General features: G+C 38.1%; 1 protein-coding gene across 7 annotated transcripts in view; it reads left to right on the plus strand.

Moving 5' to 3' along the window:
* COG6 (component of oligomeric golgi complex 6) overlaps window positions 1-13,440 on the plus strand; it is a 164,840-nt gene that overhangs the window by 119,524 nt on the left and 31,876 nt on the right. The window lies entirely within an intron of this gene.

The following is a 13,440-nucleotide window of genomic DNA, read 5'->3' on the forward strand; positions in this document are numbered from 1 at the left end:
TTGTTTATTCAGCAACGTGTATTAATCTATCATGTTCTATACAGTTAGGTGCTGGCACAGAGCAAACGCAGTCCATTCCATGTTCTTCTGTAGCTCATAATCTCGTGGGGAATATTTTTCTGTTTCTTTGTATTTCCTGTGTGTTTTTGGTGAAAACTGGACATTTGAATATTATAATGGGGTAACTCTTGAAATGAGATTCCCCCCCTCCTCCAGGGTTTGCTTTTTTTGATTGTTGAAAGCTGTTGTCATGTGTTTGTTAGTGACTTTTCCAAAACATTTTTGCAAAAACTATATTCCTTGTATGTGATCACCAAAGTCTCTATCTCTTTAGTTTATGTTCAGCCAGTATTTTGATGTTTATGTTCAGCTAGTGTTTTGATGTTGGTTTTCTTGAATGCCAGGAGCTAGATAAACAAGCAGACAAACTAACTCTTCCAATCTTTGCAGATTGGCTCTGTAGCTGGACACTCCTTCAACACTTAGCCAGACTGTTTATAACTCTTCACTTTCTGCTTGCACTGAGCTAGAGGTTAGCCGGAGGTGAAAGTTTTAGGTCTTCGCTTTTCTTAACAGGCATCTTGATGTAGGCATGCACGTTGCTTTCTAAATTTCCCAGTATAAGCAGGTGCTTTTGAATGCCCTCATTTCCCAGAAACCCCCCCAGCTTTTCCTTCCAGGCCTTAGATAGTCTACTGTATTTCACATCAATAAACTTTTGCCCAAGGCAGGTGTAGGGAAACATGTTTGACTTACAGTGTCTACGAGCAATGCCCACTGCTTTTCTACGTTCAGTGAGTTCCAAGTTAGGTGAAACGGAGACTAGCCCCTTGTGTCAGCCTTTAGGTAGCCCTCAGACAGGTTAAAATAGAAAAACACAATAATTTTTGAATGAGGCATGCTGTGCTCCTCTGGAACCGGGGACTAGGTTTCCATGCTGGGAACATATGCTGCCAGTGTCAAGACCACTAACAAGGGGAGCAGAGGGCAGGGCAAGGGCAAATAAGAATGCCAGAAATCTTTCCTACCATTTTTAAGTTGCTTTTTTCCCCTTTGATTTAGTGTTTGTATGGTTACTATAAACCTTTGACTGTTTTCCAGAGTATTGACAAAGTTGGTTTTGAGAGTTTCTGCTGCTTTTTTGATGTTTTTGTGGAAAGGTGGGAACTTGGACCTGCCTACTTCGTGATTTGCTGATGCCACTCCTGCATCTATCAATATTTAAAACTTAAAAGAATATGAAAATTTGAATAAAGCTGTTGGAACCACTTGGACCTTTCAGTTAAATTCCAAGGTTATTTCTTCACTCTGTCTTTTTTTTTTTATAAGCCCTGTTCTTCCACTCCATTTTAAAATTTCTAGCGACTGCTCTATTCTCTTCCTCTAAACCTTATGGATTGGGAAGCATTCTCTCCCCTATCCCTTCCTTGCTGCTTTCCCACATAAATGCAGAATTGGTTATCATTTTCATAAACAAGAATAATAAACATAAAAGAGTTAGTTTACGTATTATTTTAGACTTTATATTGTCATGTTTGGTGTATAGTTCTTGACTTCTTCCTGAGATGGTAAATGAAATTGGATTCCAGTCCTAAAGTATTTTACTCTTGAATGTGAGGCTCACTGAATCCCCAATCTGTTACCTTCTTTTTAAGTGAAGAGCTTGCTGATCTCTTTCTGTACAGGCGTCACTTTTTTTTTAGCATATTTATGTCTTAAGTATATAATTTATATGTGTATATACCCCTGAATGGAAACCCTGGTGGTGTAGTGGTTAAGAGCTATGGCTGCCAACCAAAAGGTCGGCAGTTCGAATCCACCAGGTGCTCCTTGGAAACTCTATGTGGCAGTTCTGCTCTGTCCTTGAGGGTTGATAAGAGTCGGAATCAACTTGACAGCTGTGGATTTGGATTTGGGTTTGGGTTTATACCCCTGAATTGAGTGACACAGCTATGTCATTTATCTTCTATCTCTCATAGGAATGATTCACTGTGGAAACTTTATAATACAACTACTAATAATAGTAATAACAACCACCAAAACAGCAATCATTAACATTTATGAGCATTCCAAGTGTTTACCGTATATTAAACTCTTTAATTCTCATAACATCTCCATTGAACCCAAGGAAGTCCACCTCCAGAGCCTGTCCTTTTAACTATTATACAATCCTGCCTGTCCTGAATGTTTAAAACATACGAATATACGCACTTCAAATGATTTGACTTTCATAAATAATTCTGTAGGATGGTTTTTTTTGGTGCCAGAGCTTTCCTGTATGTCATCTCATAGAGCTAAATTTAATTGAGGGAGGTCTGGGAAAAACTACCTTCACTGTTCACGTTCAACACTGAATAATTTTGGACACCATTCATTCAGCAAACTTTCTGAAATTTAAAGATTAGCATTGTTGAAGGGTTATGAATCCTGGTTAGTCTGTTAAATCAGCCAGTACACAATTTAAGTATAATATCATTTCTGCTAGTAAATAATATATAAAGGCACGGTAAATGGAATGAACATTTGTAAATTATCTAGCCTGTGCCAAGTATTATTTCAGGGCCATTTTATTACTAACCTTTTAATACTCACCGCGACCCTTATAATTAGAGGGTCATTTTCATGCTTTATAAATGAAAAAAAACGAGAGGTTTAAAAAATAGCCCAGAAAAGATAACTCACAGAATGGGAGAAAATAATCGCAAATCATATTTCTGATAAGGGACTCATATCAGGAATATATAGGGAAACCCTTACAACAGCACATGTAAAGACCAACAGCACTTGTAAAGATGCTTAACGTCATTAGTCATTAGGGAAATGCAAGTCAAAACCAAAATGAGATACCACTTCATACGAAGGTGGCTATGATCAAAAAGACAGTTATAGGTGTTCGTGAGGGTGTGGAGAAATTTAATCCTCATACTTTGCTGGTGGGAATGTAAAATGGTACAGCCGCTTTGGAAAACATTTTGCTAGTTCCTGAAAATGTTAAACATAGAATTACTATATGACCCAACAAATCCGCTCTTAGGTATATATTCAAGAGAAATGAAAACGTGTGTCTACACAAAAACTTACACATGAATGTTCATAGCATTAGTATTTATAATACCCCCCCCCCCCAAAGAAAACAGCCCAAATGCCTATCCACTGATGAATGGATAAACAGAATATGGTGTATCTAATTTTGCCTTTTTCTGCTTGCAAGACTATCACTAGTCAGGGCACTACAGCAAGCATATCTGATCTCTTGTTAACAAACCAAAATAACAAACCATCCAAGGGCTTCCAGAAACCAAAGAGAGGAAAATATGTCAGAACAAACAAGACATACCTATGCATATTCTGGTAGAATTTCAAAGTCTAAGCATAAAAAGAAGTTACAAGTATCTAGGCAGAAAACCCGAGTTATGTATAGAGGAAAAAAAATCAGACTGACATGGGATATCACCTCTACAGGGAGTCTATGAAATAACGTCCACAAACTACTGAGAATAGAACTGCATTTCACTAAGCCTGTACCTAGCCAAGGTGTCATTCATCTGACAACATAAAAGAACAGTGTAGATTTACCTCATAGCAACTCTTGAATTAATGACTTTTCAACATTGCTTAAAAGGTTATTTCACTATTTTTAGACAATCTTCATAGCTTTTGGCATAATCATCCCCTCCCCACAGCCCCCCCCCAAAAAAAACAGTAAATAGGATGTAAAAAGTAATATTTCAACATTAACAATTTTAGGCAAAGATGCATTCACCAATTTACTCAATACAGTGGATTCTGGAAAGAGAATATGTAGCAAATTAGAATTGCACTGCGTGTGTGAAGGAACTCAGCAGCTTTTGTTTTTTGTACGTAAATCAACCACATGCACTACTCCAGTCATTTGGAAGTGTATTTTTTCAGCTCAGAGATTCCACTTTTTTACGGGTAGGATTAAGCCTTCCACATGTGGGGGTTCTTCTAGTGCTAAAACCTCAAGGAAAAGAAAATTATCAAGTACGTCTGATTCCGATATTGAATGCCTGCCTGAAAGTTGATCGTGTGTCTGTCCACGACCTACCAAAGACGGACTCTCTCATTTGTGGATATACAAGGATGTAAATATTCAAGGAAAACGAGAAAGGATTTTAACAAGCAATAAATGAATTAGGACAATTAGTAAAAAAGGACCTCAAAATGGGGAGATGAAGAAGAGAGAACACCAGAAGAGAACAATGTATTTACTCTCTCTATTACATTTAAATGAGTAATGAAATTCACTATTGACTGAAAACATGTCCTTAATGTGTTATATAAAGATTGTAGAATCAAGGAAAATTTAAATGACAACATCAAATTAAAAAATTAAACATCTCAGCAAAACCCAGGACTTGGAGGTGGAGAGCTTCAGACAAAGGTAAGAATGATGGTCTTGAAGAAAGAGAAGAGGTAGGGTAAGAAAGGAAGAGAATGTGTTCCGATAGCATCATCTTTCTGAGGTAGAAGGAAGTGTGTGTCGGGGGGAGAATGGAGCAGTGTGGTAGAGGAAACAATGGGCCTTGTAGAGGAAATAGTGGGACCTTGTTTTCAAGTAATAGAGAAACATGTGTCTCTTTAGAACACAGATAAAGGGAAGATAACTATTAGTGGGATAGGAAAATCAACATGATCAAGCCAGCAAAATAAAGTACAGAATCTGTTTTTTCATTAAGAGATGCCTGCTACCGTTGACAACCTGAAAGACATTTAAAAATAAGCCCAGCTATATTTGGGAAAAAAACAAAAACAAAAAACAGAGTAAAAAAAAAAATAAAGCCCAGCTATATTTGGGAAAAAAACAAAAACAAAAAACAGAGTAGTGAAGTGATAAATATTGAAAATAAAGGGATGATCCCAAAGAGATACCTGAAAAATGCAAAGAAGGCAGAGCTGGCGGTATTAATATTAGACAAGGTAGAGCTTAAAAACACTAACTAGGATAAATAAGGAACACTGTGTCAGGATAAAAGACGATGTAGTATAATAGTTAAAACTTCTCTATATCAAAGGTGTGCCATCAAGTAGATTCTGACTATAGCAACCTTATAGGACAGAGTAGAACTGCCCCATAGGGTTTCTAAGAAATGGCTGGTGGATTTGAACTGCCAGCCTTTTGGTTAGCAGCTGAGTGCTTATGCGTTGTGCCACCAGAGTTCGTTATATCAAACATAATAGACTGTATGAAGCAAAATCTACTAAAAATGCAAAGGAGATTTGATTTTAAAAGTTCAAATAAGAATAAGTGAAGGTGAATTAATTTGATTCATTTAAAAATTCTTATAAAGCTAAACATACTGTCACCATAAACCAAGAAAAAAACATCAAGCCTGTCACTGTCGAGTCAATTCAAACTCATAGTAACCCTATAGGACAGTAGAACTGCCCCATAGCGGTTCCAAGGAGTGGCTGATGGATTCAAACTGCCAGCCTTTTGGTTAGTAGCCAAGCTCTTAAGGACTGTGCCACCAGGGCTCTGAAACATACTGTCACCATCTGAGGCAGTGATTCCACCTCAAGGTGTTTAACCTCCAAAAATGAAAATGTATGTCCGTGCAAAGATCAGTATGTGAATAGTCACAACAGCATAATAGCCCTCAACTGTAAAATATCCAAATTAGCATCAGCTAGTTTTTGTAGTGAGTGGTATACCTATACAATGGAATACTACTTAGTAAGAAAAAGGAGTAAACTGCTGATACATGGAACAACATTGTGCTAAGTGAAACAGAAAACTACAATGACAGACCCACAGAAGGTATCAACATGGCAGAGATGCTGATTTGGACTCTCATAGCTTCCAGAACTGTGAGAAAATAAATTTTTGTTATTAAAGCCACCCAACTGTATTTTTTGTTGCAGCAGCATTAGTTAACTAAGACAGTGGCCCATTCAAATGAACAATATAAAATGATAGAAACCATCCCTGTAGAACCCCAGATAGTGAACTTACTAAACAAAGGCTTTAAAACAACAATGTTAGATAAGTTCAGAGAGCTAAAAGAAAACAAAGAGCTATAGACTATCTGGAAAATGATAAAGAACAAAAGGAGAATTTCAGTAAAGAGGTAGAAATTTTAAGAAGGAACCAAACAAATAGTGCAGCTGGAAAGTACAATGACTAAATGAGAACTTCATTAGAGCAGTTCAGCAGTAGATTTGAGCTGGCAGAACCATCAAAGAGAGAACCAGCAAGCCTGAAAACAGACAATTGAAATTATCGAGTCTGAGGGGTAAAAAGAGAAGAAGAATGAAGAAAAGTAATCAGAGTAAGGGACTAATGCAGTACTGTCGAGGAACCAGCATACACATTATGGGAGTCCCAGAAGGAGAAGAGAGAGAGAGAATATTTGAAGAAATAATGGCTGAAAACTTTTCCAGTTTAATGAAAGTCATGAGTTGACACACCCAAAAAGCTCAACAATCTCCAAGTACTATAAGCCCAAATATACCCATGCCAAATTCTCAAAAATACAGAGAACTATGAAAAACTAAGAGAGAAATGAATGATCACATACAAGGGATCCTTAATATGGTAAGTGCCAATTTTTCTTTACAAACTATGGAGGTCAGAAGGTAGTGGAATAACAGATTTGAAGTGTGCAAAGAACTGTCAACCAAGAATTCTGTATCCGTCAAAACTGTCTTTCAAAAATGAGAGTGAAATTCAGTATTCTCAAATAAACAAAAACTAAGGAAGTTGATTACCATGAGACCTTCCCTACAAGAAGTGCTAAAGCAGTCCTTTAGATTAAAATAAAAGGACACTAGACTGTAACTTGAAGCTGAAAGAAGAAAAAAGATCTTCAGTAAAGGTAATTTCATGGATAAAAATCATAAAAGATAGGACTTGAATAAACATTTCTCCAAAGAAGATATACAAAATGACCAAGACCATGAAAAAGCCAGTTTTATGGCATTTTTTGCTTGTAATTCTACTTGTCATATCCCTGGTGGCATAGTGGTTCAGAACTATGGCTGCTAATCAAAAGGTTGGCAGTTTGAATCCACCAGGTGCTCCTTGGGAACCCTATGGGGCAGTTCTACTCTGTCCTATAGGGTCGCTGTGAGTCAGAATCAACTCGACGGCAATGGGTTAGGTTTGGTTTGGTGTGTGCTTCAAAGGTCAAATGTATAAAAACGTTGCATATTTTTTGGACATACAATGTGTAAATGTGTAATTTGTGACATAAAGGGATTTGGGAGTAGCAGTATAGGAATAGAATTTTTATTATTAAGTTGGTTAAGTTTTTAAGTTAGTTACTATCAATTTTAACTTTGTTGTTTTGCTATTGAGTCAATTCTGACTCATTATGACTGTAGAACAAAGTAGAACTGCCCCGTAGTGGTTCATAGACTGTAATCTTATGGGAGCAAATAGCCAGGCCTTTCCTCTTGTGGAGCAGCTGGTGAGCTTGAATTGCTGACCTCTTGGTTAGCAACCGAGCACTTAACCATTGTGCTACCAGGACTCCTTCAATTTCAACTAGGTTATAGGATGTTAAGAGTAACCTCGTGGTAACCACAAAGAAAATATCTGAAAAATGTATGCAAAAAGAAATGAGAAGGGAATTGGGAGAGCTCACTACAAAACCATCAACTAAACACAAAAGTAGGCAGTATTGAAGGAAAAGAGAGTCTGAAAAAGTATAAGACACAGAAAACAAATTGCAAAAGAGCAGAAATCCTTACCAGTAATTACTTTAAATGTAAGTGGATTCATCTCTCCAGTCAATAGCAGACATTAGCAGAACAGATAAGAAAACGTGATTCAACTGTATGCGCTCTACAACAGACCTACATTAGATCCAAAGACGCAAATAGGTTGAAGGTAAAAGAATGGGAAAAAATAGTCCATGCAAATAGAAATCTAAAGAGAGCTGGGATGGCTCTATATCAGACAAAAATAGAAAACATGGGTAAAGCTTGAAGACCTTTTTATTTTTTTAATCAGTGGATTCTTAGGTATGATACCAAGAGCATGAGCAGCAAAAGGCAAAACAAATAAATTGGACTTCATAAAAGTTAAAACTTCTATGCATGAAAGGACTTTATCAAAAAAGTGAAGAGACAGCCTACAAAATGGGAGAAAATATTTGGTAACCCTATGTCAGATGAAGGTTTAATACCGAGAATATATTAAGAACTCTACAGTTCAACAACAGAAAGATATACAACCCAGTCAATAAAAGGACTTAGGACTTGAATAGACATTTCTCCAAAGAAGATACACAAAATGCCAAAGAAGCAGATGAAACCATGCTCAACATTATTAGCCATTAGGGAAAAGCAAATCAAAACCACAATGAGATCCTTCATATCCACTGGAATGGCTGTTATGAGAAAGACGGAAAATAATATGTTGGCAAAGATGTAGAGAGATTGGAATCCTTGTTCATTGCTAGTCAGAATGTAAAATGGTGCAGCCGCTGTGGGAGGCAGTTTGGCAGTTCCTCAAAAAGTTAAATATAGAATTACTATATGACCCAATGATTCCACGTTAGGTATATACCCAAAAGACTTGAAAACAGGGACTTGATCACATACTTGTACACCGTTATTCACAATAGCCAAAAGGTGGAAACAAGTAAGTGTCCTACAACACATAAATGGATAAACAAAATGAATACGCACACAATGGAGTATTACTCAGCCACAAAGAGAAATGAAGTTGTGATATTCGTATGACATGGATGAACCTCGAAAACATACTGAGTGAAATAAATTAGAAGGACAAATATTGTATGTTCCCACTTAAATAAAATATCTAGGGTAGGCAAATACATAGAGACAGAAGTTTATTAGTGATTAGCAAGGGCCAGGGGAGGGGGAAATAAGGGGTTATTTTCTAAGGGGTACTGCGTGTCTGTTGAGGGTGATGAAAAACACTTGGAAAAGTATAGTGGAGATGGTTGCACAACATGCTGAATGTAATTCCTGTCACTGAATTGTACACTTAAAAATGGTTAAAATGACAAATGTTTTGTTTTGTATATTTTACCATAATTAAATTTTTAAAAACAGGATTCTTAGGAAAAAAGGTATCTAAATTACGTATTTTTTAAATTCTGCTTCTACATGTTTGTAAGCCTCTGAGGTCAGAGATTAGGGAAAAAAAAAAAACCCTGAAGGCACTAGACATAGGTTTTGAAAGCAAAAATTATGTAATGGTTTATCTTTTGTATATGCGTAACTTCTAAAACAAACCAGGCCAACCAAGGAAGAGAACTATACACATTTGAATGTAGTGGATGTTGAATAAAGGTTAACTGACTTAAGTGAAAACAAAGGAATAATAAGAAATATACTGTGATAGTGCTGTGAGTTAACTTACACAGATCCAAAATCTGGGAGTCAACCCCTAACCAAGTCTTAATGATTTTACTCTCTGACTCTCTAATGTTGCTACTTCTCCATATCCTTACCGTTTCTGTAGCTTAAGATGTCGCAATAGCTATCTGGTGTCCTTGCATCTACCTTACAACCCTCCATCTCATTTGCTTTGCTATATCCAGATTTAACTTTTTAAAAATTAAATATTACTTCCCTATTCAACTTCCCCCACATGTCTGTTAGTTTGTTGTACTGTGGGGGTTTGTGTGTTGCTGTGATGCAGGAAGCTGTGCCACTGGTATTCACATACCAGCGGGGTCACCCATGGTGGACAGGTTTCAGCTGAGCTTCCAGAGTAAGACAGACTAGGAAGAAGGACCTGGCAGTCTACTTCTGAAAAGAATTCGCCAGTGAAAACCTAATGAATAGCAGTGGAAGATTGTCTGATATAGTGCTGGAAGATGAGCCCCCCAGGTTGGAAGCGCTCAAAAGACGACTGGGGAAGAGCTGCGTCCTCAAAGTAGAGTCAACCTTAATGACGTGGATGGAGTCAAGCTTTAGGAGTCTTCATCTGCTGATGTGACATGACTCAAAATGAGAAGAAACAGCTGCAAACATCCATTAATAATTGGAACCTGGAATGTGCAAAGTATGAAACTAGGAAATTGGAAATCATCAAAAATGAAATTGAATGTGTAAACATCAATATCCTAGGCATTAGTGAGCTGAAATGGACTAGATTTGGCCATTTTGAATCGGACAATCATTTGGTCTACTATTCTGGGACTGACAGCTTGAAGAGGAATGAATGACATTGTATTCATCGTCAAAAAGAACATTTCAAGGTCTGTCCTGAAGTACGACGCTGTCAGTGATACGATGATATCCATACACCTACAAGGAAGACCAGTTAATATGACTGTTTTTCAAATTTATGGACCAACCACTAAGGCCAAAAAAAAAAAAAAAAGGCCAAAGATGAAGAAATTGAAGATTTTTACCAGCTTCTGCAGTCTGAAATTGATCAAACATGCAGTCAGGTTTCATTGATAATTAACTGGTGACTGGAATTTGAAAGTTGGAAACGAAGAAAGACCAATAGCTGGAATATATGGCCTTGGTGACAGAAAAGATGCCAAAGCTCGAACCATAGAATTGTGTAAGACCGACTTCTTCTTCATTGCAAATACCTTTTTTCACCAACATAAATGGTGACTATACACATGAAGCTCACCAGATGGAATACACAGGAATCAGATCTACTACAGATGTGGGAAGAGATGATGGAAAAGCTCAATATCATCAGTCAGAACAAGACTAGGGGCCGACTGTGGAACAGACCATCAGTTGCTCATATACAAGTTCAGGTTGAAACTGAAGAAAGTTAGAACAAGTCCACGAGAGCCTAAGTATGACCTTGGGTATATCCCACCTGAATTTAGAGACCAGCTCAAGACTAGATTTGACGCATTGAGCTCTAATGACCGAAGACCGGACGAGTTGTGGAATGACATCAAGGACATCATACGTAAAGAAAGCAAAAACCACCAAACCCATTGCCATCGAGTCGATTCCAACTCATAGCAACCCTATAGGACAGAGTAGAACTGCCCCATAGAGTTTCCAAGGAGTGCCTGGCGGATTTGAACTGCCGACCTCTTGGTTAGCAGCCGTAGCAGTTAAATACTATGATACCAGGGTTTCCAAAGAAAGCAAGAGGCCATTAAAAAGACAGGAAAGAAAGAAAAGACCAAAGTGGATGTCAGAAGAGATTGTGAAACTTGCTCCTGAACGCTGAGCAGCTAAAGCAAAAGGAAGAAATGATGAGGTAAAAGAACTGAATAGAAGATTTCAGAGGGTGGCTTGAGAAAATAAAGTATTATAATGACATGTGCAAAGAGCTGGAGATAGAAAACCAAAAGGGAAGAACAGGCTTGGCATTTCACAAGCTGAAAGAACTGAAGAAAAAATTCAAGCCTCAAGTTGCTATAGTGAAGGATTCTATGGGGAAAATATTAAACGACACAGGAAACCTCAGAAAAGATGGGAGGAATACAGAGTCATTATACCAAAAAGAATTGATCAATGTTCAGCCATTTCAAGAGGTAGCATATGATTAGGAACCTGAAGGAAGAAGTCCAAGCTGCACTGAAGGCACTGGAGAAAAACAAGGCCCCAGGAATTGACGGAATATCAGTTGAGATGTTTCAACAAATGGATGTACTGCTGAAAGTGCTCACTCGTCTATGCTAAGAGATATGCAAGATAGCTACCCGGCCAACCGACTGAAAGAGATCCATATTTATGCCTATTCCCAAGAAAGGTGATACAGCCGAATGTGGAAATTATCAAACAATGTCATTAACATCACACGCAAGCAAAATTTTGCTGAAGATCATTCAAAAGTGGTTGCAGCAGTATATGGACAGGGTACTTCCACAAATTCAGGCTGGATTCAGAAGAGGATGTGGAACCAGGGTATCATTGCCGATGTGAAATGGATCCTGGCTGAAAGCAGAGAATACCAGAAGGATGTTTACCTGTGTTTTTTAGACTATGGAAAGACATTCGACTGTGTGGATTTTAACAAATTATAGATAACATTGCAAAGAATGGGAATTCCAGAACACTTAACTGTGCTTATGAGGAACCTGTACATAGATGAAGAAGCAGTTGTTTGGATAGAACAAAGGGATACTGCATGGTTTAAAGTCAGAAAAGGTGTGCTTCAGGGTTGTATCCTCTCACCATACCTATTCAGTCTGTAAGATGAGAAAATAATCCAAGAAACTGGACTATATGAAGAAGAATGGGGCATCAGGATTGGATGAAGACTCATTAACAACCTATATTATGCAGATGTCACAGCCTTGCTTACTGAAATTGAAGAGGACTTGAAGCATTTACTGATGAAGATCAGAGACCGCAGCCTTCCGTATGGATTATACCTCAACATAAAACAAAAATCCTCCCAAATGGACCAATGAGCAGCATCATGATAAATGGAGAAAAGACTGAAGTTGTCAAGGATTTCATTTTACTTGGATCCACAATCAACAGCCATGGAAGCAGCAGTCAAGAAATCAGAAGATGCATTTTATTGAGCAAATCTACTGCAAAGGACCTATTTGAAGTGTTGAAAAGCAAGCACCTAGAAGGCTAAGGTGCACCTGACCCAAGCCATGGTATTTTCGATTGCATCATATGCATGTGAAAGCTGGACAGTGAATAAAGAAGACCAAAGAAGAGTTGACGCCTTTGAATTGTGATGTTGGCGAAGAATATTGAATGTACCATGGACTGCCAAATGAACGAACAAATCTGTCTTGAAAGAAGTGCAACCATAATGCTCCTTAGAAGCAAAGACGGTGAGACTACGTCTTAAGTACTTTGGACATGTTGTCAGGAGTAATCAGTCCGTGGAGAAGGACATCATGCTTGGTAAAGTACAGCTCCAGTGGAAAAGAGGAAGATCCTCAACGAGATGGATTGGCACAGTGGCTGCAGCAGTGGGCTCAAGCAAACGATTGTGAGCATGGTGAAGGACCAGGCAGTGTTTCATTCTGTGGTGCATAGTGTCACCATGAGTTGGAGCCAACTTGATGGCACCTAACAACAACAACATTGAGCTGCATTGGTGTCCTAATACTTTTATGATATAAACTAAAATCCTTATGAAAGTCTACAAGCCTTATATGTACTAGTCTCTTCCTCTATATCCATTCTTTTTGCCACCTCAGCGCCTTCATCTGTGCTGTCCCCTGTCCCTGAAAATAGCCCCCCCCCCAGTTAATGTCTGTCCATCTCTAAGATCTTACCGCAAATGTCCTTTCCTCACAAATGCTTTTGCAAAACCCACAGCCTAGGTCATGTGCCCCTGATATATGCTTTTATAGTACATGTGTGCATTGCTTAATGTCCACAATAGGTTCTGTGAAATAGGATATTATGTGATTTGGACATTGTGCAAACACCACATTACATACAGGAGAGAAGCCTGTAGGACAGTCACTGGGCAAGCCCAGGACCTGTGCTGCTGCCACCATGCTGAGAGACTGTACAAAGACTTTGGCTCCATTGCTG

This window comes from Elephas maximus, chromosome 14 (genome assembly GCF_024166365.1).
Source record: "Elephas maximus indicus isolate mEleMax1 chromosome 14, mEleMax1 primary haplotype, whole genome shotgun sequence".
NCBI classification, from domain to species: Eukaryota; Metazoa; Chordata; class Mammalia; order Proboscidea; family Elephantidae; genus Elephas; species Elephas maximus.